Below are 5002 nucleotides of genomic sequence, written 5' to 3'. Positions count from 1 at the left end.
CCAAGGGAAGATTTCATGCAAAGATGGGCTCAATAAAGGACAGAAATGGTATGGACCTAACAGAAGCAGAAGATATTAAGAAGAGGTAGCAAAAATACACAGAAGAACTATACAAAAAAGATCTTCATGACCCATATAATCATGATGGTGTGATCACTCACCTAGAGCCAGAAATCCTGGAATGCAGTCAAATGGGCCTTAGGAAGCATCACTATGAACAAAATTAGTGGAGGTGATGGAATTCCAGTTGAGCTATTTAAGATCCTAAAAGATGATGCTGTGAAAGTGTTGCACTCAATATGCCAGCAAATATGGAAATCTCAGCAGTGGCCACAAGACTGGGAAAGGTCAGTTTTCATTTCAGTCCCAAAGAAAGGCCGTGTCAAAGAATGCTCCAACTACTGCACAAATGTACTCATCTCAACACGCTAGCAAAGTAATGCTCAAAATTCTCCAAGCCAGGCTTCAACAGTATGTGAACAGTGAACTTTCAGATGTTCAAGCCGGTTTTAGGAAAGGCAGAGGAACCAGAGATCAAATTACCAACGTCATTGAAAAAGCAAGGGAGTTCCAGAAAAACATCTATTTCTGCTTTATTGACTATTCCAGAGCCTTTGACTGTGTGGATCACAGCAAACTGTGGAAAATTCTGAAAGAGATGGGAATACCAGACCACCTTACCTGCCTCCTGAGAAATCTGTATGCAGGTCAAGAAGCAATAGTTAGAACTGGACATGGAAGAACAGACTGGTTCCAAATCGGGAAAGGAGTACATCAAGGCTGTATATTGTCACCCTGCTTATTTAACTTATATGCAGAGTATATCATGCAAAATGCTGGACTGGATGAAGCACAAGCTGGAATCAAGATTGCCAGGAGAAATATCAATAACCTCATATAGGCAGATGACACCACACTTATGCAGAAAGTGAAGAAGAACTAAAGAGTCTGTTGATGAAAGTGAAAGAGGAGAGTGAAAAAGTTGACTTAAAGCTCAACGTTCAGAAAACTAAGATCATGGCATCTGGTCCCATCACTTCATGGCAAATAGATGGGGAATAGTGGCAGACTTTATTTTGGGGGGCTCCAAAATCACTGCAGATGGTGACTGCAGCCATGAAATTAAAAGACACTTGCTCCTTGGAAGAAAAATTATGACCAACCTAGATAGCATTTTAAAAAGCAGAGACATTACTTTGCCAACAAAGGTCCATCTAGTCAAAGCTGTGGTTTTTCCAGTAGTCATGTATGGATGTGAGAGTTGGACTATAAAGAAAGTTGAGTGCCGAAGAATTGATGCTTTTGAACTACAGTGTTGGAGAAGACTCAAGAGTCCCTTGGACTGGAAGGACATCCAACCAGTCCATCCTAAAGGAGATCAGTCCTGAATATTGATTGGAAGGACTGATGCTGAAGCTGAAACTCCAATACTTTGGCCACCTGATATGAAGAATTGACTCATTTGAGAAGACCCTGATGCTGGGAAAGATTGAAGGCGGGAGGAGAAGAGAATGACAGAGGATGAGATTGTTGGATGGCATCACCGACTCAACGGACATGAGTTTGTGATGGACAGGGAAGCCTGGCGTGCTGTAGTCCATGGGTCACAAAGAGTCGGACATGACTGAGTGACGGAACTGAACTAAACACAACATTGTAAAGCAACTATACCTCAATTTTTTTTAATCTGTTTTTCTTAAAAAAAAAAAAACTTCAGTAGCTTATTTTATTTAACTTTCTCAAAATGTTCCATTACCAGTGTTCTCATTTTTCTAATGTACTTGATTATAGTATTCATAAAATGTTGAATATTTATTCTAGCATATAACTGTGGAGTTGGCAAATAGGAAAGGACTGTTTTCTATTAGGGAAAGGACTTTGTTCACTGTTATGTCTTCAGTCCTTGGGACAGAACCTGGTACATAATTGGCACTCAATAATTGATTACTCCAAATTGAATTATATTTACTTACAGTGATTATTCATGCTATATTAGTATATAGATAGATATTATTTAGGTATGATACAAGTTTTATGATTTGTGTTCATAATGATATAAACAAGTACTCAGTTTTGACACACATGTAATTTGTGTTACGTGGTTAAGAGTTGCTCACAGATTATCTGCGGTCTCCCACGTGGTGGTGAATGCTTCTTAGATCTGTAGGTCCTATCTTATAAATTTTTTGTTTTCTTTTTTATTCTTTTGAGTGTACTCTGATACAAATATGGTTTATATGATAGTATTAGCCGATTTTCTTAATTTCTTTACTCAAAGGTTGTACCTGTTAAGATGTAATTGACTGCAGGTAACAGAAACCCAACCCAAATTAGCTTAGTCAATAAAGAAATAGATTAGCTTGCATAACAAAAGAGGTCCAGAGGTGGGTGGTATGCCAGGTTTTTTAAAACCTTTGTGGAAAACCGTTTACTGTTTCCTCGATATCCTTTTCCATAACTCCTTAACTTTTTAAGGCTTCATCACAATTTTAGATTAGATTATATCTAATTTGAATAGTGGCAGAGGAACTCTTGAAAAAAACATGATTTCAGTGATTCATTTTTATTCCATCTCCCTTTCCCCCTTTTCCTCTCTCTTCCTCTTTAATTTTTAGCAGCCTCAGTTCTTTTAAAAGTTAAATATACCAGCATTCCTAAAAGTTTAGAAAAATGAGGAAGGAGTAGAAGATCACTCATAAACCTGTTACCCTAACAGTTACCCTTAGTAATTTCTGTATCCCTTTTCTCTCTTTTTTAAAATATGTATATGGTTATAGCTGTTGTGTATACTTAGTATTAACATTTTCAAATTTAGTAAAAATATTTAATTTTTAAATTTAAATATTAGTGTTTCTATACTCTCCACATGCTTATGAAGTTTTCATAATAATCAGTTTAATGGTCCCTTAACATTTATCCAGATGTTACATACTTAACCCAGCAATGTTCATGACATATTTTTGAATACTGGGAAGTTTGATGGTGTAATTGAAGAATTTAGGACTCCGAAAGCTTCCCGTGGGGTTATACATCACAAATAGACTACTTTGTCATCACTTCTCTTCATTTGTGAGGTGGTTTTACTAAAATTTTAACCAGAAAATAACATTATAAGATGGTGAATGAATTTTTATGAGGTAGTTGTTGTATTGTTGCAGATACTGTGTTACCTTCTAGAACTGATAGTTCTTTAAAAAAGCGAAGAACCCTACATGAACATTGACCCTTAGAAAAAGAGGTGGTGTCCCTGTTGCTTTCAACCAAACGAATATTTGGGTCTTATTGGTGCTAGTTGTTTCATGACATTCTAAAAAATTAAAATTAACTTTGTTTCAGTAGTTTTTATTCATTGTACGTGCCATTTACTCAGTATACACCATGTGTCAGGCATCCTGCTAGACTTTTAAAGTTTATTAAATTAATCCTAACAGTTTAAGGTATACTTCTTATTGTTTCTGTTCTGCAAATGAAGAAACACACTCAGAGGTATTAAGTGACTTGCCCAAGGAACGAAGCTGCAAAATGGCCCATCTAGTTCTATGTGACTCCAAAGCCCTTATTTTCCTCTAAAAAACAAAGTACCAAAACTGCTAAGCTTTCTTGAGAAGATAGTATTGCAATAATCAAGCAATCAGGAAAGAAAGAGGTATAACTAAAATGTTTCCGAATTCTTTTTTTTTTTTTCAAGGGCAGTACCCCAGAATGACTTAATGCTGAGCATACTGTGCATTCTGATATGCATATATGGCCAGGAAATTAACTTTGCAAAACGTATAATTCTGATATATATTAAACTGACTAATTTAGGAGACTCATAGAATATGGGTGTGAGGACACATTACTAGATAGGGTTGTAGTAGAGTCACAAAATTACGTAGAATTAATTTAAATTTTAGAGTTAGAATGGATTGTTAAGCTCCCAAAGTGTGGGAAGCAGTGTGTGTTTTTATTGAGAATTTGAGAGAAGTAGGTGTTAAACTGCTTATTCATAGACCTGTCAATTCATTCAACACGTTATTTGCAGGGTTCCCACAGATGTGCCAGGCACCAGGGTAGGTGTTGGGGATGCAGTAGTAATTGTAACAATCTTCATCCTCATGGAGTGGAAGCAGACAGTGAGCAATAAGGATGACAGGTCTTCATAAATGCTCTAGCGTTTGAGAGGAGGGGTGTCAGATGGAGTGATCCAGGAAGTCCTCTCTGAGAAGTGACATTTGAGCAGAGTCCTGAGTGATATGAAAGAGTGAGTTGGGTAGTACTCTGGAGAGATTCCAGGCAGAAAGTAACGCAGAGGCCAGGGTGTGCTGGGAATGGGTGAAGAAGAGCAAGGAGGCCGGTATAGCTGGGCCAGGGCAACTGAGGGTGGCAGTGAGGGTAAAGAGGTTCTGAGGTGGGGTAAAGGTTTGAGATTTTATTCTTGGTATGATCATCAGGCAATGGAAGGCTTTGGGCAGAATAGCCTGTGACTGACTTTTATAACCATCGTTTTGGCTGTGCTGTGGGAAACGGCCTGCAGGAAGACAAGTATGGAAGGTTGTTGCAGCTGCCCACGTGAGATGTGTTGGTGGCCTAGGCCAGGGTGGTAGCTGTTGAGGTGTTAAGGAACAGTTCGATTCAGATGTATTTTGAGAGTCGATCTTATAGGGTATGCTGATTAATCAGATGCAAGAAATGAGGAAATGAGGATTCAGGGCCTCCAAGACTTTTATGAGCTGCTGGAAAGATGAAAATGCTGTAGAATACTATTTAATTCTTTAAACATGAATTCTTCATCGCACTTACCTAGGTTTTTGCCAGGGTGACTTTCAGTGTGTGCATGTATGCTCAGTTGCTTAGTCGCGTCTGACTCTGAGACCCCATAGACCGTAGCCCACCAGGCTCCTCTCCATGGGGTTCTCCAGGCAAGAACACTGGAGTGGGTTGCCATTTCCTCTCCAGGGGATCTTCCCAATCCGAGGATCAAACCCACATCTCCTGTGACTCCTGCATTGGCAGAGGGATC

At 38.6% G+C, this 5002-nt stretch overlaps 1 protein-coding gene across 1 annotated transcript in view; it reads left to right on the top strand.

Moving 5' to 3' along the window:
- The window catches only part of SEPSECS (Sep (O-phosphoserine) tRNA:Sec (selenocysteine) tRNA synthase), a 38383-nt gene that overhangs the window by 11872 nt on the left and 21509 nt on the right, over nucleotides 1-5002 (top strand). The gene's annotated exons all lie outside the window — the stretch shown is intronic.

The sequence above is a fragment of the Bison bison genome, unplaced genomic scaffold (genome assembly GCF_000754665.1).
Source record: "Bison bison bison isolate TAMUID 2011002044 unplaced genomic scaffold, Bison_UMD1.0 scf7180017864136, whole genome shotgun sequence".
Taxonomy (NCBI): Eukaryota; Metazoa; Chordata; class Mammalia; order Artiodactyla; family Bovidae; genus Bison; species Bison bison.
This window is presented reverse-complemented; position numbering and strand designations above follow the sequence as displayed.